Here is a 20,665-nt window from a genome sequence, read left to right as displayed (position 1 = left end):
CTTTTTCACTTGCACAGTTCTTATTCTATAGCTCCATGAAGCCTAAGAAAAGATTTCTGTATAAAGAAATACACAGTGATGTCAGACATGCTGGTGAGATTTCCCACCAAACGGCGCGGGAATGAATGATGGTGAAGGGCCGCAGAACAATACACACACAAGGGAACCTGGCGCCAGCGAGACTCTGAACACACACACTGCAACTTCTCTGGACACACATACCCGTCCCGTCACCTCTGCCTCCATATCTTCCAGGTCACATCCTGCCTCTTCTACCTCAGGGCCCAGACAAGACCCTCTCATCAAATCCTAAAGGTTGTCAAACAGAAAGACGGATTTCCCTTCGCACCATCTGGGAAGGGGAAGCAGATGGAAGCATTAACCGTGCGGAAACCTGTGACACGGAATGGTTTGGTTCAGAGTTGTTTACAACTGCAGACGGGACCTAGGACACAGTCCTAGGTTCTAAGCCCTAGGAATGTAATCTCTTGTGCCTCAGTTTCCTCCTAATATCAATACTCTTCCGTCATCAGCCACTTTTGAAAATTTGACCCCTGGTCAGGGAACTAGATCCCACAGGCCACAACTAAGAGTTTGCATGCCTCAACTAGAAATCTTGCCACAACTCAACATCTTGAGTTCCACAAGGAAGACAGAAGATTTCACATGCTGCAACTAAGACCCAGTGCACCCAAATAAATAAAAATAAATATTAAAAAAAATTTTTTTTAAGACAAAAAAAGAAGAATGACATGGTAAATATGATTTGTGCATCTATAGACTCAGCACAAAGTGTAAAGATAATGCATTCACTTTGAATGGCCTTGTCTAAAGTTCTTCACTCCTACAAGCTTAACTCATGCTCAGACCTCAAGGCATCCTCTGCAATCCAGTCTTTGCCTAGGACCCTGCATTGTCTGGAACGGGAAGAAAGTTGAAATGCTCTTGGTTGCACATTTTTATTTTTAGCCTCCTAGAAAAGATGAAACTGTTTCTCATGTAATTCATTTCTCATAATATTAGCACTTGTGTTTTAAGAGCATGTAGCAGGGAGCTATTATTGGTAGAGAAGACAAGATTAGAATAAAATGGCTGAGTTATAAGGTATATTGTTCATTCTCTTCTGTGGCTGAAAATATCTTCTAAATATCTACTTTCCAATTGGCAACTCCCAAAGATTCCTGGTCCAACGGACTATAGACATATAAGAATCACCAAATGCCATCTTTAGATATTTGACCTTCAGTCTCCAAGAATGATGGGAAACTGGCTTATCTGTGAGTTTCCACAGTGTCCTACCAGATGTCAGGCAGAAAATTCAAACCTGAGTCAGTGAAAAATAAGCATTTGAATATGTCTTCCTTGTTTCCCCCACTTCTTCCTGTTGCCTATCTCCTGTATTTTTAATTACTTCTACATGTTACATAGTACAAAGAAAGGGGAATGACACTTGAAAAATCTGAGAGAAAAGTTTGGGTCAAGCAGAAAGTAAAATAAAAGATTGGGATTATCCAGGATTTCAAGTATCCATGCTCTCCCAGTAGACTGTATGCTATATATAGATGTATATATGTAAATAAATATGTATAAATATATGTATATGTATATATATATATATATATACACACACATATGTGCTGCATGCACACACACCTATTACAGATAGGTGAACAGAGTCACGGGGATAGAGAGAATGAATGAATGAGATTTGGCTGCAAGTCATTACAAAAAGAATTCAGAAACTAGTGTAAACCCCAGGAGATGAATTCAGTAGACAAAAATGTCCTTTCAACCAAACAGTTCCAACATATGAGAGAATTTCCTCCTTTCACCAAAGCCAAATATTTGACTGTGCTTTAAAAGACTAATTAAAACAATATTGTGGTATTCAAGCATGCGTGGGTTACGAAGAGGATCCTCCACTTCATAAGCAGACACTGAATCTGTGGCAAGAGAGTCACGCTGGAGTAGCAGAGACCTTGCTTTGTTCCATTAATACTCACACATCCACTTGGTAAGAACTGTAGCTTGGAACAATGATTTCCATCACAAAGCTCCTGAAATGCCAGGAATGAGTCATGGCGTGGTGCCTGGGCATTGCACTGATTTTCTCCATTAACCAGGCATACGTACTGACAACTTCCAGGAGAAGAGCTGAATGAGTCAGGTTCAGGAATAAACCGCATCAGAATACTATGTGCGTGGGGGAGGGAGGGTAACAGGAATGGCATTTTTTTGGTTATTGGTTTGTTCTCTTTAAACAGAAGCATTCATAAAATGTATTTCTCCAAAGACTGCCAAAAGCATAGATCCATCCAATTATCAGGATTCTAATACCACGGCCCCAATGGCTACCCAAACACTACAGTGTGGTAACAACCACTATGACCAGCGAGAGCTTCTCAGGAACAATTCCACGGCCCCTCTTACACACATCTTTTGACCTCTTCCAAACACTTTCTCTTGTCCTGACTTTTTTCTTCAAGTGTCTTCCACTAGCTGACTTTCACAGAGAAATGGAACAGGTCAGGTAACAAAATGGCCAGAATTCCAGCAGGACAAGTGCAGTGTTTCAGCGGGTACACACAGACCTCTGGCTCAGTGGGAAGCAAAATGCATAATGCAAGGCTCTAGACCATGGGGACGTCTTGTGCATCCTGGCATGCTCCCTCTTGCCATTCTAGGTAAGGAAATTGGAGTTCAGATCTCTTTAGCCATCTTCTTTCTTAAAAATAGTTTCCTAGGTATAAGAGATAAAAACCTAGAACATCGTTATCCTGGCTATCTATTAAGAAAAATTTTCTTTGAGTATACTTTGGGAAGCCCAGCAAGGCAGAAATATTGAAAGTTCAAAAAGCATCCATGACTAACATCTTTCCAGAACTTCTGATCTTAACTTTTGAACCTGAACCTAAGATGGTTTGGAAACTGAGAGGAATCATAAGAAATCATAAGAAACAGAGAATTGTGACTATGCCAAAAGCACTTGAAAAGCCAAAATGTGCAGTTAATGAACCAGGGTGATGATGAGGAGTCAGTGGATCTCTTTTCTAACGAGGACCTGCTGTGGTATTCAGGGGCTCCTTTGTCCAGGATTAGACTCAATTGCTCTGCATCTTTCCTAGGATTGAGCCACAGGCTTGCTTTTTCTTTTTTTGGATTTGGCCTCCAATGCTGAGGCACGAGTCAGTACACACAGATGAATAGATTAGCTGAGCTAATTTAAGGGAGCCCTACCATGGAAGGATTCTTTTTTAGCCCTCTATATTTAGGTTAAGGTTTGTGCCTGAGCAAGACACTGAAGGACTGAATTTTCTAAACCATGCAAGGAAGGAATCTCTCTTATGAGATCTTCTTCCTAACAGGCTACTTACTGGCTTGTTCCCTGGGCTCTGATGGCCCTATAGCCACAGTCTTAAAACAGGCTAATTAAGGTGACCTCGTTCATATTACAGGGTGACTCAAACCTCACTTTATAAATTCAGTGAGCATACACCGTGTTGGGGAAATCGTGGCCGGTAAATATCTCAGCCAGATAAAACTTGATCAAACTTAATTGGATATGATGGCTTGACTGATTTGCTACCAGAAGCAAGCGTTTTGATTAAATCACTGAGTTCCTAAATTTTATATTTGGTAACAAACTCAAGATTCCGAAGCTCTCCACCACTGAAACATGAATTCTCATGTCCTTACCCTGTTGCTTAATCAGACCTAATGCATGGCTAAGGAATATGTTTAAAGGTTAGGCCTCAAGCAAACATTTCAGGAAGATCCCGTGGCTTCCTGTGTATAAGCTGCTCTCCATGGCAGGAGGTTGTGGGCCTTCTTTTAAAATCTCTCCCCATCCCATTGATGTGGGTGTCATTTGGTTGGGACATGGCTACGTGGACTCTAAGGGATACACTGCACTGCCACAGTGACAATGTGTCAGTGGGTTTCCTTCTCATGGTTTTGACATTTAAAGCTTGCTGCAGAAAGGGAGACTCCATCTGTGTCCTCCTGCTGGTAGAGGCTAAACACCTGTAAGGTAGGAACCAAGCCAGGAAGGATCTGCTCAGTATCAGAATGGGCCTTTGGAGAACAGAATCAATAACCCACTGCCTTCTCTTTTGTTTCTCTAAATTCTTGGGCAAGCTGAAGAGGTCAAGTTTTAAGCAAGCTGCTGTTGCATTCTTACTTTCTTAGAAAATTTATACCCAAAAAGTAACTTGGAAGAGCAGCAAAACTCCTGCCCTTTTCTCCATCAGCGTGGAATGGATTGACTCAGCAGCCACTTTGCTGCCACTGAATATATTAATTTCTTAAACAAGACAAACCCCTTGCCAGGTTCTCACCCATATTCTGCAGGGACGCAGGCTGCCTCTGTGTAACCTCTTTTTCCCCTTGAAAAGAACGTGAATGTCATGCTTTAATATTTCGGTATTTCTTTTTGGATGCAAGTGGGATGTTAAAATGGATTGAGGTCACAGTGGGGAGAAGTAAATGGATTTCTCACACACCTCCCCCACTTGACTGTATGTGCTCCAAGCATGGTTTTTTAAGACTTGGAGACTAGCCTGCACGCTCAGATAGAGGCAATGAAGGCTTCAGAAGGCAGAGAAGAGTGGCCCTCAGAGTTAAGGTCTGAAGAAGAACCAATGAAGAGTAATGGCTGGGACTGTTTACACAGACAGAAGACAGTTATTTAAGGGTGAAATCTGATCTACCTTCAGCTCAGCCAAAATGATGATCAGAGAGGTGTTATATACTATTTCTTCTTAGACTCAGCTGCCAAAGGGCCTTGCAGAGCAGAGCAGTAGGGCTCCTGGGTGGGGGGGCCACTGCTTCCTCCCAAGAGCCACCCACCCTCACCCGAGGGCCCCGGGCCCCACTGGAGAGCTTCCCCCAGGGATACCTTGGCACCCTGGCAGCAGATGGGGACGCAGGGGACTTTCAGAATGTTCCTTCTAAGCGGGCTGAGAGGGTAAATGAAACCAGTCCAAACTTCAAGTGCTAAAAGCAACAGGCAGCCTTTCAAGTGCTAAGAGCAACAGGCAGCCTGCTCTGCTGACACCGGTACAAAACACTCAAGAACAAGACAGCCATTATCTCTTCATGGATCCTGAGTGAGCGTCTCCTGCCTGGATTGTTTTCTAACTCTGAAGCACCACATAAGGATGACTTTGGGTTCGAGGTAGGAGCCTGAATGTTTATACGACCTCACTGTTTCTGACATAATGTATTAGTCTGGCCATTTAGGCCTAAGTTTTAAAGACTCAAATTCTGCCTCTGGACATGCGTTGCTCCCACTGAAGTTGATATGACTTGGCCGTCAGACACCTAGGGGCAGATGTCACTTTTGTGCAAGGATGTGATGGATAAGTAGTGGTTTCTAAGACCAGAATACAAGGATTTGATAAAGAGCCATTGATGGAGGGTGGAAAAAATGCCTTTAAAGCCCACATCAACAAACACTCTCAGTCATTCTAGAACGTGCCCTGTGAGTCTACCTTCCTAGCTTGCAATGGAACCTTTGAGCCAGGGCCCCACGCAGCCCCCTGGAGATCACTCTCAATCTCCTCAGGTGGCCCTGGGCTACAGGCAGAATGTGGCCTGAGCCAGAAGATCTCTCTTCCAACTGTTGAATAGGTGCTATTCCACTCTCAGTCACTGTGGGAAGATGCATAGCGGGTTTCAGAGCCACAAATGACTTTATAGTTGCACTCCATCATTTGATTGTTCCCATGTTACAGACAGACTTTACAGTAATTGATCTTGATTTGGTATGTGCAGAGATGTATCGTGTGCTACTCTGTTCCAAAAATAATTTTAAATGACTTGCATGCAGTCTTAGGAACTGCTTGCACACCCCTGTAACACTTCTTCCCATCCACGGTTCTGCATCCTCAGACTGGAATCAGCGGTTGGGGAATCCGAGGACACGAGGCCTGACTGTTTTATCCTCTGGTGACTTGGCTGACTTCTTAAAAATTCAATGTAGCCTTTACATAGCTGAAGTTGAAAGCAAATCAAACCTAAGGCATTCCAACCCTCCAATTTTTCACTTAAAAACAAACCCCAAGATGACAGGCGTCCTCTCAGGGGCCCTACGACTATCCACAGCTGTTTCTGAAGTCCTACTGATGCAGCTATGAGTGCGGAGAGGAGTGGGCAGACTGCGACGGTTTCCACGCCCACACAAAGTGTGACACCCACAGATGACTGAAAACAAAGTCCCCTGTGTACGGTTTTGATCATCTCCACCTCCCCGCCACCCTAGCACAGAGAGCAAAGATGACTGCATACATCCTGAGGCTTAAAAGAAACAAAAGAACAAATGAAGACAACAACAAAACAACTGGGTAAACCCTAAAGAAAAAAAATCTGTAACCTGAAAAGGAAGCAGTAGATGGGGGCAATGTGTGACATGTCCTGTCCCCCCACCCATGCCTCTGCACCTCCCATCTCTTTGACCCCAAGGTTAGCTTCCTGCTGGGACTCCGCTGCACATCTTAGCTGAGGTGTCAATTCAAGCCTACGTGTTGAGCCCTGATAATCCAGGCTTCGATTTCATTTCATGCCTGCTGGCATTGGGTTCATTGCCATGTTCACTGGAACTGAGATGTGGAGACCTTCCCTCAGACAGGTTCAGATTCTGGCTTTACACACATGCAATTCTAGAAGACTGAGTACATTTCACATTTTCATAAAGTTCAAGGTTCCTGGCCTGACATTCAAGACTCCCCTGCCTGGCCCAAGTCACTTCCCAAGCTGCCTTCCCCACCTCTCCCATCTTCCCCAACCCTCTGTCTCAGTGTGGACTCCGCATTGGCTCATGCAACCCTCCATGTGTGGAAAAACATCACCCACCTTCACTTGAAAGATGAATCTATACCTGTCCTTCAGCAAATTTATTTAACAAACACTGACAGCATTCACTGTGTGACAGGCACAGTACTAAGCATTTCACGTCTCGCTTCATCCTTACAGCACCTCTGAGAGGTAGGTACTATCATTATCTCCATTTTAAAGACAATGAAGTAGAGGCATAGAGATGTGACCTAGCCTGGCACCCAAGGAGCCACAACCAACCAGCAAAAGGCCAGAGTTCAAACCTGGTGGTCCAACTACAGAATCTATACTCTTAATGACTATGATAGGCCACCTCTTTCATAAAACCTGTGTGTTCCAACTCCAGCCAAAACTGCTCTCCTCCTAAATCCCACAGCCCTTTAGTGGGCTTCTCAGGTGGCGCTTGTGGTAAAGAACCCACCTGCCAACGCGGGAGACATAGAAGACGTGGGTTTGATTCCTGTGTCAGGAAATTCCCCTGGAGGAGGGCATGACAATCCACTCCAGTATTCTTGCCTGGGAAATCCCATGGACAGAGGAGCCTGGTGGGCTGCAGTCCATAGGGTCGCAAGGAGTTGGGCACTGAAGTGACTTAGCATGCATTAGTGGTATCTCTCTTACGATCCTACCATTTTCTTCCTGACCTTCAAGATGTTTATGGGCATTTCCCCTTTCCTGGTAGCAGGTATGATCCTTGAGGACTGAATCCACATCTGATTCAACGTTGGCCCCTGCGCTCACCCCTGAGCCAGGCACGTGCTCTGTGGGTGTCTGTCAATATTTGTTTGTAGGTAGAAGAAAGCAGATAAGGAAGGAAGAAGGAACCCACTCAGCTAAGGGATCCCCTGCTAGAGTGAGGAAACACCTCGTTCTTTGTTTTCACCCCTATGTGGCTGGGATTTTTATGTTTACTTTGTTTTTGGAGCAATCTTAGCTGCTGTGGTAGGGAAGGCAGGTAGTTTTGAAGATTAAATCTGTGTGCTATATGCATGGGCGGAATCAGCCATCAAATTCCCCTTTGTTCTTCCCATATACCCAGCTACTTATAGAAGCAGTGGTAATGATAATGACGACAAGACCAGCAAAACAACACCAAAAACTACTATCAATTATCGCATGCCTGTGCTAGGCACTTTCTATCCAGTATTCGCAATCCTTTCATTAACCTTGCATCCAGGCCTTATCATCCTTATTTCATAGATGGGAACTGAGATTCAGAAAAGCTAACTCTTTCTGCCAAGGTCATGAGCTGTTAAAACATACAGCACAGAGTTGTGTACCCAGTTCTGCTTCCCCGAGGGTCAATCTGGGCTCCATGGAGTAGGAGCGAAGAAAAGCAAGTCACCTGGCCCATTCCTTCCTTACTTCCTGGACTCTCTTTGTGGTTTATTCTTCTAGGTGGAAAGCTACCCTCACACATGCACAGTTCTTGCAAGAAACCAGATGAACAGTAACCTACTTTCACATTGCTCAGGGAGCCCTTAATTACTAGGAACAGACAGGATCATGGTCACAGATATGTACTATGACATCTACAAGAGGGAGGGAGTATGCATGGGAGTAGGGGGCAAGGGATGGGGCCAGACAGACTTGTTTGGAGCCAAAGAGTCAGAGAGAGAACTAAATGTTTTGTTTAGAAGAAGGAATAAATTCACTTTTCATTAAACTATAAAGTTGTCTTAGTTGGGCCACAACAAACACTCAGTGCATTCAGAACATCACCACAAAAACATGTTAGTGGTCTGGGGAGTAAACAACTATTTTTCTTCGTACAGGAAGAGCAAGGCTTTTCACCCTGCAGGGGCGGGGTCAGGAGGGAATTCTTCAAAATGCAGCAGACACTTAAACGTGATTCTACTCAGATTCTTCAAATCTGCAACGGTATTCTGTTCACTTCAGGATTCCTGGTGCAAAGTGTTCTGTAAATGCTTACAAATTCATGTTTCCATGGTCGTTAAGTGATAGGCCACTTCCACTAATGTGCTCTAAAGCTCATAGCACATTTCAGTTAGACTTTCTGTGTATAAGAGAAAAGTGGTGCTGTCACAAGCAGAAAAACTAACAGCCACTGAGGGCCAAGTTAAAAAACCAACCACATTAACAGTGGACTAAATAAAAGAGTTGCTTCTCAGGATAAAAGCCTCCATTAAATAATCTTCATCAGCTGGTTTCAGCCAAACTTGACAGATAAACTACTCATTTGCAGTTGTGATTTCAAGTCTATGAATTTTTCCTTTAAGGAAGCAACCCATGGAAAGCACTTGTGGAGGGAGCCTTGGGGGAGAAAGTGGTAAACTTCCCCTCTAACCAACTCCGTGATGGTGGAAGGAATACTCCTAAATGGGCTTCCCTGGTGGCTCAGATAATAAAGAATCCGCCTGCAATGCAGGAGACCTGGGTTTGATCCCTGGGTCAGGAAAATCCCCTAGAGAAGGAAATGGCTACCCACTCCAGAATTCTTGCCTGGGAAATCCCATGGACAGAGGAGCCTGGTGGGTTGCAGTCCATGGGGTCACAAAGAGTCAGACACAACCAAGCAACTAACACTTTCACCTTTTTACTTTGGTGTACTCCTTAACAGTCCCTGGACTAAGTCTCCTATAATGAATAGATTACAAGGAAGAAGGTATGGAGCTGTGTTTGGAGAGCTTCACAGTAATTAACTTACAACAGTGATCCAGGTCTTAGCTACAGATCAGCAGCCCGGCCAACACTCTGGCTGATAAATGGTGCTTCGGGTCAGTCTCAGAAGGCAGCACAGGCTGCCAGTGTGCGCTCGGCCCCGAAGGATGGGGTGGAGGGTGGGAGTCAGAGGTGTGGGGGGCTGGCTGCTTCCTGTGGAGGAAGGATCCTGTGCGGAAACACAAGAGTCTTTGGGAACTAGGAAACGGAACACAGCGGCTGCAGCTGAGAACAGGTTTGGGAAGAGCAGGAGAGACGACATAGGAGGTCAGCTTTGGGAGGGCTGCTGCGTGAGAAGACAAGTGGTAGTTTTTGAAGAGGAAATAGTGTCTGAGGTATGGGGAGGTACATCTGGGGATGGCCGAAGGAGGGGGCCGGGTGGAGAGAGAACAGTTGGAGGACAACTGCACGGGGAAGGGAGGCAGAAGGCGTGAGGAGGCGCGGTCTGCAGCCCCTGGGCGGGAGGGGGAGCCCATGGAGCAGCTGTCGGGGTGCTCTCTTAGCCTCTCTTATCCACAGCTCTCTCCTGTTAACAAAATGATAACACGGTGAAGTGTCAGCACAGTGCCTGCACCTGTAAGGACTTAGTAAACGTTACCTAGAAAATAAAGTGATGGATGTGAGAAAAAATGTCAGTGAAGAATTACTATTCACCTAGACAGGAAAAGTGTTAGTCGTTCAGTCATGTCCAACTCTTTGTGACCCCATGAACTGGAGCCTGCCAGACTCCTCTGTCCATGGGATTCTCTAGGCAAGAACACTGGAGTGGGTTGCCATTTCTTTCTCCAGAGGATTTCCCTGACTCAGGGATCGAACCTGGGTCTCCTGCATTCCAGGCAGATTCTTTACTGTCTGAGCTACCATGGAAGCCCATTCACTTGTAAGTCCCAATTATTGGTGAAACAAACAGTGGCAAGAAAGAGGCCACGGAGAATTCCTCCAAGTTGTCAGCACAGTGCTCTGGGAGAAGATGACAAAGAAAGGGGGTCACCCAGGAGATGTGGAGACATGGCAGGCACCTCTCCTTGATTCTTCAATCAGAATGCCCCCAGGCAGTGACACTGCCGCTGCCATGGAGACTAAAGAGAGAGTAAAGCCAATGAATGGCCTTCCTGGCTCTGGAGCCCTACCCTCCATACATGGTCCCTGAGGAAGACACAGGAGTTCTACTCTCAATTCTCAGGCCAAAATCATCAACAGGGCCAACCACAGATATCACTGCATCCCGCAAAAAGACAGAAGTAAGCATTACTGTTTCTCTGTTGAAGGTGAGGAAATTGGTCTGAGATCACTTGGTGAGCTGGTAACAGCTGAACCCAGAGCCTGGACTCTTGTCTTGGACTTGAAAGCCTGTTCCTCTCCCAGCTGTCTCTCAGGCTGTTTTTACCCCAATCAGTCTTCACAAACAGATCTAAAACCACAGTGCAAAATACAAGACTGTGAAATTGGAAATAAAATACATCTGTTTAAATCCCATTTATTTTTAATAACTCTTGAGGTTAGGCTTCGCCTGAAAGGTGAGATGTTAGTTTAAATCTTGATTTATCTCTTGGTTGACTAGTAAAATGTCATTTTGCTCAGGTGAAGGAAAGGCCTATTGAAAATGCCACACTTGTTTAGCTTTTCTTAAAACTGAGTGTGCACCTCCTGGGCACTTTCTTCCAGGGTCTTAAGCACCTGCGATTTGCTAGTTTTTAGTTTGCTGATATATTCTATTTCTCCAACATGCGGGGGTGGGGGTGGGGGGAGTACCTATGCATATGCAACCAAAGGGTTAATGCTCACTCTGTCAATCACACAGAAATTTTCAAGTGGAATCTTTTGTCTGCTTAGTTAGCAGTCTCTGACAATATATGCCATTTGTAAATCAAAAGCATCTGGCTCTGAATGAGGGCTAAACATAACCACAAATAAAAAAATAATAATAATATAAATTGGTCAGCAGGAGAGTTTCCAGTATGAACAAAAACAATTACGTCAATAAGCCTACCTTAACATGGAAGTGAATGAGAATATCAGGCCATGGATCAAGGACCTCACACAGATGTTTTTAAATTAAACCCACAAAGCATGGCTGTCCTAGTGCCTCCCCTGAGTCCCTCCTTCCATGGATCTTGAGGGTCTCCTCTTGACCTCAGTGGCCAAGAGCACTACTGGGGTTTTTCACAATCATCCTCTGCTTCTTAAGCCTTATCTCATCCCTGGGGCACCCTTTAACTGTCTGTCTTGCTTAGTCATGGGTGGCTTCGAGTCTCTCACCAGACTTAATCTAAGAACCCCAAAGTCTCTCTTTAGCTAGGTTTCACCTGAACAACAGTGGAAGCAATTTGCCTATTAAATTCACTCCCTGAGCTTTTGCGTTCACATCCTGCTCAGTTTTGTCTTCTTATTACAAGGAAAGAAAATCTATTCTGACTCAAAGAAGGAAAACAAGATTTCAGGTAGAGACAGTCCTTTTTTCCCAAAAGCCTGAAATATCAGTGAGGAGTTCTCCCAATCTGTTCGGAGTTTAGTCAGCACATTTTGGCTATTCTAGACTCAGAAAATCCTCAGAAACCAGGGCGGGAGAGAAATGTAGCATCGGAGAGATGGAGATGGATGATCATCAAGCAGGAATTAACGAGGATTGAGGAAATCCAACCAATTTCACCTGGAAATCTCTGGAGTCATCCATCTTTTCTGCCATCTGCTCCAAATTTGGACCTAGGCCCCAAGCAGCAAAAGACAAATCCATCTATCTTAAAAGTCCACCCAGGTGAAATGCCATGAAATTGCATTATTGTCCAGAACCGCAGAGAGAAACATTTCTTTTCTAGTTAACCCGGCAGCTATCAGTTGTTCCTCATTACCTTGAGAGCATCTGGTTTATGCTCTAGAATACGATACTTCAGAATCTATCAACATTAAACCCCTAAGAGTGAGTACTGAAGGGAAAGACAGCCTCTTATTTGTTGGAGGTGGATGGATTCATGCTCTCCCATGAAGTTCATGTTCTGGTGTACTTATCTTTGCCAGCCGCATTCCCTGGGTGAACAGGAACCCAATCATCACACCGGCTTTATGATTTTAAGCCTTCTAAGCCAGCATAAACTCGAGCACACTCATATGGCTTTTATTGTTCAAGACGACAACCATCTCACTGTAAAATATTATTCTTCCTGAGGTCCTCTGATACTTCTGTTAACATGTCCGAATCCACAGGCGTCCTCACGTTTTTCCTGTTGTTTGTGCTCTGATATAGAGTCTAGACACAACACAGAAATAGAGGGAGGTCTTTCCACTCCGTTTTTAGACCAAAGAGGATAGAATACGACTTAAAACACACTGAAATTTAGGAGACTTCAAATAAGATTTCTTTTGCTATATCCTGCTCTCACTTCCTGAGAAACAGGTGTACTCCTAAACCATCTAATGTAAGCCACGCTTTAATAAATGAAAGTTCTTTATTTAAAGGAATTCTCCTTTTCTCTTTCTGTTCGGTTCACATAAATAAACATATATTCAAACTTTTTTAAGTCAAAGAGTTTATTTTTCTTGGAACAAGTGGTTTGAAATATGTTGTTGTTCAACTCCAAATGTTTTCTCCCTTCCTTCTTTTGGAGTTCTTTGACCTAAACTGCATTTGTGAAGGGAGAGAGGAGGGAGAGGTAGAAAGAAGAAGAGAAGGTGGGAGATAGAGAAAGAGGGGAAGAGAGGGCAGGAGAGAGAAAGCGAATGTGTTTCAGAGCAGGCGCAAAGGGTTCAGCCCACAATTTTCCTCAATTAGCATGTGTCCTTGGATGAGCACACTAAAGGAGGTGTGTGTCTGCTCTCTACTCAGCCTGGCTCAGCTGTCTTTTAAATCACATAGTGTAAGCATCTTGACATGCTCAGTAGGCATGTATATTTTATACAACATGCAGTAGCTTAAAAAAATGTTCTCTAATCCAGCACATATAGTAGCTTGGACTGACATGCATAGTATAGGAGCTTGGATTGGGTACCCATATAGTAGTTGGATTGGATTGACAATCTAAAAAAAAACTGGTAAAAGCCTTCAATTATAAAAATGATACTCTCATTATTTATATATATCAATTGACATTTATTCACAGATATTTAAATATATGAGCATACACTCATTAACAAATGTGGTACAGGAGCAATGCCTTGCATTTGATGATGGGTCCAACTTTCTGGAATTCCCAATTGTCTTTTCTGGATAAACCAGAAATCTGCTATGATTTTCAAATTTAGTGCCTTTAAAGGAGGAAAAAAACTCCAAACAGCTGAAAAGCAATCTGACTGGGGAAGCTGCCTAGATTTCTATGAATTTCCCCCTAATCTTTTAAAATTATCTTGTTTATACTTAATTTGGCCACAATTTTTGGTTTTTTTTAAGCAAATTCATCATTGACAAGTCTTTCCAAGACAACAGTATAGTTTTCATAAAAACACTTTTCCTTTTCACACTCATATATCATCTGTTTACATAATATTTAGCTACATGTCCTCGATGGAAAAAGTACAACTGGCATAAACAGGTTTGGCAACAAACAACTCTCAACCGGCTTCCAACTGAACTGATTGAAGAAGGAGGAAGGCCACAAGAGAGCAGCTGATGACTCCAGTATGCCACAGACATCTGGCACTTGCCAGAGGAAGAGGGTGCAACTTGATGGCTGAGTGCATGCAATGAGCGTCTCTGTACCTCATCTGAGGTTCAACCAAAGAAACAGCTAATGATTTATTCCCATAATGGAGGGGGAAAATGACCAGGTTGGACCTATAGAGGAACTGTAGGTTGGCCTCTAACCTGATGCCTTTCTAAGTCTTTGAAGGGTAACTTTGCTTTTTTTACCTTTTAGATTATTGGATGAAACTTCTCATGAGATACAGTAACACTGCTGTAAACAGGATAAAAAGAAAAAATAACTGTGCTTTTGGCTAAACAGAGAGAAAGATGAAAAGACAATGTATATTATGTAACTATATAAGTATATATGTTTGTATTATACAGATACGTGGATACTTTAAAATACATAGTATATAATATATAAAAGTACATACACTATATGGACTTCCCTGGTAGCTCAGTGGTGAAGAATCTACCTGCCAATGCAGAGACACGGGTTCAACCCCTGGGTAGGGAAGATCCCCTAGATAAGGAAATGGTAATCTGCTTCAGTATTCTTACCTGGGAAATCCCACAGACAGAGGAGACTGGAGCGCTACAGTCCATGAGGCCGCAAAAAGTTGGACATGACTTAGTGACTGAACAACAACATATACTATATAAATATTTTAAAGTATATATATATTTTAATATATACTGAAAACAACTAGCATATTATATATAAAAGTATATGTGCTATACATGTTAAATATGAAGTACATATTATATAAAAATACATATACTTTGGGAATTCCCTGGTGGTCCAGTGGTTAACACTCGGTGCTTTCACTGCTGGGGCACCAGGTTCGATTCCTGGTCAGGGAACTAAGATCCCACGAGCCATGTGCATGGATGCTAAATCACTACAGTTGTCTCCCACTCTTTGTGACCCAATGAACTGTAGCCTGCCAGACTCCTCTGTCCGTGGGATTCTCCAGGCAAGAACATTCAAGGTGGGTTGCCAGGCCCTCCTCCAGGGGATCTTCCTAATCCAGGGATTGAACCTATGTCTCATTATGTCTCCTGCAATGCAGGTGAGTTCTTTACCACTAGCGCCACCTGGGAAGCCCCACAAGCTATGTGGTACAGCCAAAAACAAAAACAGAAGAAATATATATATGTATATACACTTAAAAATATCTAGCATATTATATATAAAAGTATATATGCTATATAGTTTTAAGTATATGTATGTCTATATATATTATGAATAATATACTGCCTCTTAGTTACAAATGTGTTACATTATAAATATATGTGTATATACAGATGTCTATTGTTCAGTTGCTAAGTCATGTCCAACTCTTTGTGACCCCATGAACTACATACAGCATGCCAGGCTCCTCTGTCCTTCACTATCTCCCAGAGTTTGCGCAAATATATGAGTGCATATACTTATCTGATGGTATGTTACAAGGTATGGAGCTTCACATTGTATTTTAAGATCCTTTGATAAAAAACTTTAGTCCCTAAAATTCCAGCTGGATTGATCGGGTTAATTGCCTTGGTTCAGTACTTCAGACCTCAGTCCATCATTTTACTCATCATTGCTACTATACAGAGTTTGGAAAAAAGTATTTTGGACAAAATGTATCTGAGGCTGAATCCAGTCTCTGTGTCAGGGAGTAAAAGCCCCTAATGGTCCATCATGGCTAGTTCCACTTTGCAATACATGCAGCTGTGAGGGATGGTATATTTAAAAGGGCTTTATTTAGCTCTTGAGTTGTATTTATTTATGATTTATTATTTACATCCTGCCTACTTCCACAAAGGATTTGAAGCAGCGTGGCTCTTCAATTAAGTCCATTCTAAATCAGCTCAGTCACTGCTCCGTCATCCTGCTACGTCCAACTTCAATGAGTCGTTTTCCCAGTGTGATCAATTAACTCGGACCCCTGTGGTCCGGGCCTCCCACTGAGCACCAAAAGTGGCGCATTTGCAGTCTGTGGCCTTTGGTTTGTGCAGGGAGCCACCCCAGCCACGCAGGAAATCCTGGCCGAACTTCCCAGGGCGTCCCCTTCGGTGGCCCAGCCTCTCTGGGGGATGCATGGAGTGTGGAGACCCACAGAGTTGTCAGCAGCTCCACATCCTGTGCCAAGCAAGCAGAAGAGTGGTCTCAGGACCCTGCCTGGTGAGAATGTAGGGCATCAGTCAGCACCCCAACCAGCAGAGGTCTCCACCAATGTGTCCGATGATCACATACCCTTGCATGTGAAGCAAGAGAAAGCCTTGACCTAGGCTCCTAGGGATCCTCCACGCCATTGCGTGTCTGACTAAATGGAGCAAACCCCCAGAGAAAATGTTTAAAATAGCCCTGATAAAAATGGATACCGCCAGGGAAGGTGGCAGGTCTCCTGGGAATCCTGAGACAGTCCTCAACCAAGAGGTATCTCAAACACATCACAAGCTGTGGAGATACTGATCCCCTCAGCCTTTGAGCAGTCAGGGATGGCCCAGGGTAGCTGAGTAACCCCAGTGTGCTGAATAAATATTAGCACTTTCTCACGTGCCCAGGCACATAAAGGACTGAGAACCAGTCAGAGCCACACAGAAGTGCAATCCCAAACATCTCCTGTCTATAGTACGAGAGCTGGAGATAAGGTGGCAGCTAGGTTCCCATTAATACTTCCTTGCCTGATTCCTCACGTACGATATCAGGCCCTCGCAAGAACCCTGTGAGTGAGGCATCCCCAATTTACAGGGACACAAACTGAGCCTCAGAAAAGCCAAGCGACTTACTCAGAGTTATCTTTCTCAAAGCACCAGACTGGCCCCAGTTCTGCTCATCTACCGCCTGCATAGTGTACAGGTGTGTCCAATTCCCATCTGATTTCTCTTCTAACAAATAGTCTTAAAAGACGTGGGAGTGGGACTCAAAAGTGAAAAGTAAGGACATTATTCTGGGAAAAGAGTTCCTCGGAGAAGCTCTGTGAAGATGCTCCTCATTTGGAGCATCATGAATGGTGGAGAGGGCAGACATGGCAGGAGGAGGAGGAGACTCTTCTTGATGGGCAGGCTGACTGTGACAGTCATGGCTACTCGAGCAGGATGTCAAACAAGCTTCCGGATATGTGAGTCTGAGGCGCGCGGTAGGAGCTATCTAGTGATGGGACTTGGTGGTCATTTGCTCTGGAAAGAAGGCTGAAACTTTGGGGCTGGTTGAAGACTGGCAGGAAAATATAGACCAGATCTGGACCATGAGGGAGGTTCTCTGAGTCTCTGTGAGAGGTCTGGAAGCTCAGTAGCTCCAGGCTAAAATTTCTAATGAGTTGGAAAGCCTGATAGTTACACCTTCCCTTTAAGCTCCTTTCACATCTACTTCTTGGGGTTCAATTTAAGAATATTCGTGACCTCAGGGATACTAGAATGTAAAGCTGAGCTGGGATGTTAATGGTATCTTTACCCCACAGAGCCTTGGCTTCTAGGCCAAACGGAACAATCTTCAGAGCCTCCACATCTACAGAACTGCAAAATAGGAACCCAAAGAGGACATTCTCACCCCCAAAGGATAGGTGGCAAAAAGGCTGGCTCTTCGTTGACCGAGTTCAACAATCCTCATATGAAATTTCTTGACACTGTCACTTACTGCACATGGCTGACCTGGCCTACATGTGCAGCTGCTCCCTGGGAAGGAGCTGGGGGTCATTTTATATCACTGTACCACTACAGAGGACAGACTGGTGCTCATGCCTTAGCAGAGAAATCAGCACAGCTTTGACAGCAAGATTGCAACACTCTGAAAAAAATCTTGACCACAAAACTAGAAATAGTACTTCCAGCTGATCTCAACTCTTCCCCTCCGAAAATCCAGCATCTGACTTCTCTACTGGTAATGAACAAGCAAGACCAACAGCCCAATCACATTGCTAATTCTAGCCACCTTGGAAAACAAAAAAGGAGTCAGGGAGGAAATCTGTGCTTACAGGGACAGGAACACAATAGGGCATTGAGGAAAAGTATCTCTGTGAGCTGATACCTCCTAGTTGGTCCAGTGGTTAAGATTCCGCACTCCCCATGGAGGAGTCCTGGGTTTGATCCCTGCTCAGGGAACTAGATCCCACTTGACACAACTAAGAGCCTGTAAGCTGCAATTAAGACCGGCACAGCCTAAATAAATAAATAAAGATAACCATCAAGGACCTACTGGATAGCACAGGGAACTATATTCAATATTTTGTAATAACCTATGAAAGAAGGGCTTCCCCGGTAGCTCAGTGGTAAAATATCTGCCTGCCAATGCAGGAGACGCAGGTTCAGTCCCTGGGTTGGGAAGATCCCCTGGAGTAGGCAATGGCAACCCACTCCAGTATTATTGCTTGGAAAATTCCATGGACAGAGGAGCCTGGTGGGCTACAGTCCGTGGGATTGCAAAGAGTCGGACACGACTGAGCACACATGCACACACGTACATAACGGAAAATAATTTGAAAAAGAATATATATAATTGAATCACTGTGCTGTACAACTGAAATTAACACAAATCGCAAATCAACTATACTTCAAAATAAAGAGAGAAGGATTGGCTGATTACTAGTTTTAGTTTCTCATTACATCACAGATACGTGGTTGGTAGATTAATTTACTTCAGTGGCCAGTGTCCCTGGAATATTTTATAGTAAAATATTTTAATGGCTAATATGAACTGTAATTTATCACTGTAAGTTTAGTGAGGAAATTGAAAAATGATCACACTACAGGTGTTAGACACATCTATAGATTAGATTGAATGCATGCATTCCTATAAAAGGCATCCTGAATACCAGTCAATTTGGCACTGGCTCTCGCTGGAAAATAGTTGTTAAGCTTCTCCAGGGGACGGAGAAATGGAAAATAATCAAATTATTTGTCCCCTTGCCCTGTGGGCTTGGCAAAATATGATAAAGTACATAAAAAGCTAGTCGTGGAATCAGCTTTACTATTATTTTTGCTACTTATTTTAAAGCACATCTTTACAAGTATCTCAGTACCTCTTACTATCTTAGCAGACAGGTCTGTCTCATATATCAAGAGCTACCACCACCAGATAAGTCAGGTTCACACTCAAGAGGGAAAGTCCAGGGAACAGTGACCTATGGAAGGGACCCAGACAGGAGTCCACCACACCAAGAACAGAAGCCTCTCCAAAGGCACACGTTGGGGAGAGAAGACTTGACAGCTTCAAATCAAAGTGTCTCTCCACGTCAGCAGGGACTAGTACACCATAATGGAACCAGTGAGAAATAGCTTACAGTGACATGACATCAATATCTACTGAAGGGGTGAAGGGTAAAAACCAAAACCCAAGGTTACGGGAGGGTTGAATTCTATAATAAAGACATTTATAGTGTAAGAATCTAACCAATTCTGCCCATATGATTTGCATTTATTTCTCCAATGTCCACCACAAAACTAGCATCCTCAATAGTATTCATTATAATAGCAAATAGGTATTGATCATTTATTATATGTCACTTTTAGGCATTTTACATGTATCAATTTCTTGCCTCTTCAAAGCAAACCTATGAAGCAAATTCTATTAACATCTCCATTTTACAGATGATAACCTGAAACCACAGAGAGGTCAAGTAACGTACCCAATGTCACACACCTAGGAAGTGGTAAAGCCTGGATGTGCACCCAGGCATTTTGTCTCCAGAGATTCTGCATTTAACCACTCTGCTTCACTGCCTCTCAATGAGGAGGAATGTTCAAGTGAGATGAAGAAAACAATGGCAGTGAATAAAAGGGGCTCTATCTACAGCTTGCTGGAATAAATTCAGTCAGCCAGTTCCTATTACTTTGAGTCTGTCTTCCCCAAGGAAAGTGGACACTAGGATTGCCCCCACTTCCACCAGCACCAATCCCATCTCCCCTCCACAGCAGAGAGGACATGGAATTTGGGCAGACTGATCCATTGATATGGTCTCTGAAAAAGTATATATTCTACATGTAAAGTAACGAGCTGGCATTTTTGCTTATGGATTAGCCTCCATTAGCTTCCAATTTGGGAAGTTGTCTTCCCAGACCATCCATGAGGCCACTAATCAAATCAACCTTCAATTCTGCATAGCTGTAGGTCAGACCCCAGTCTACAAAGACAAGAAGCCAAAGAAAAGCAGTGTCCCTTGAAGCCCAACCCGAAATAGTCATTCTAGTGAACAGCGCAATTCTAACAAATCATCTCACTTCTAAGAGAGAATAAAAATAAACACCATTTACTGAACACTTCCTATTACTGAGGAGTTGTTTCACAGGCCATCTTCCTTGTGCATGCTTCTGTGTTCTCCCTGGGGACAGAACAGGAGTTTGCTAGCCATGGAATGAAGGCTGGCGGTTCCCAAATATCACAGCTTAGCACTTCTAGGACAAAATTTACATTAGCCTGGGCTTCTCTGATGGCTCAGCCAGTAAAGAAACCACCTGTGATGCAGGAGACCTGGGTTTGATCCCTGGGTTGGGAGGACCCCTAGAGAAGGGAAAACCCGTTCCAATATTCCTGCCTGGAGAATCCCATGG

The 20,665-nt window shown here is 43.7% G+C and overlaps 1 protein-coding gene across 3 annotated transcripts in view; it reads right to left on the bottom strand.

The window, feature by feature from the left end:
* Positions 1-20,665, bottom strand: part of SAMD4A (sterile alpha motif domain containing 4A) — a 224,201-nt gene that overhangs the window by 116,212 nt on the left and 87,324 nt on the right. Inside the window, exon 1 of one of the 3 annotated variants that reach the window (XM_065941862.1) lies at positions 10,769-10,901. The exons of the other annotated variants lie outside the window; for them this stretch is intronic. The gene's annotated coding sequence lies outside the window, so the exon portion shown is untranslated. Of the gene's footprint in view, positions 1-10,768; positions 10,902-20,665 lie in introns of those variants that run through there. 3 annotated transcript variants of the gene reach the window in all.

The sequence above is a fragment of the Muntiacus reevesi genome, chromosome 7 (genome assembly GCF_963930625.1).
Source record: "Muntiacus reevesi chromosome 7, mMunRee1.1, whole genome shotgun sequence".
Taxonomy (NCBI): domain Eukaryota; kingdom Metazoa; phylum Chordata; class Mammalia; order Artiodactyla; family Cervidae; genus Muntiacus; species Muntiacus reevesi.
This window is presented reverse-complemented; position numbering and strand designations above follow the sequence as displayed.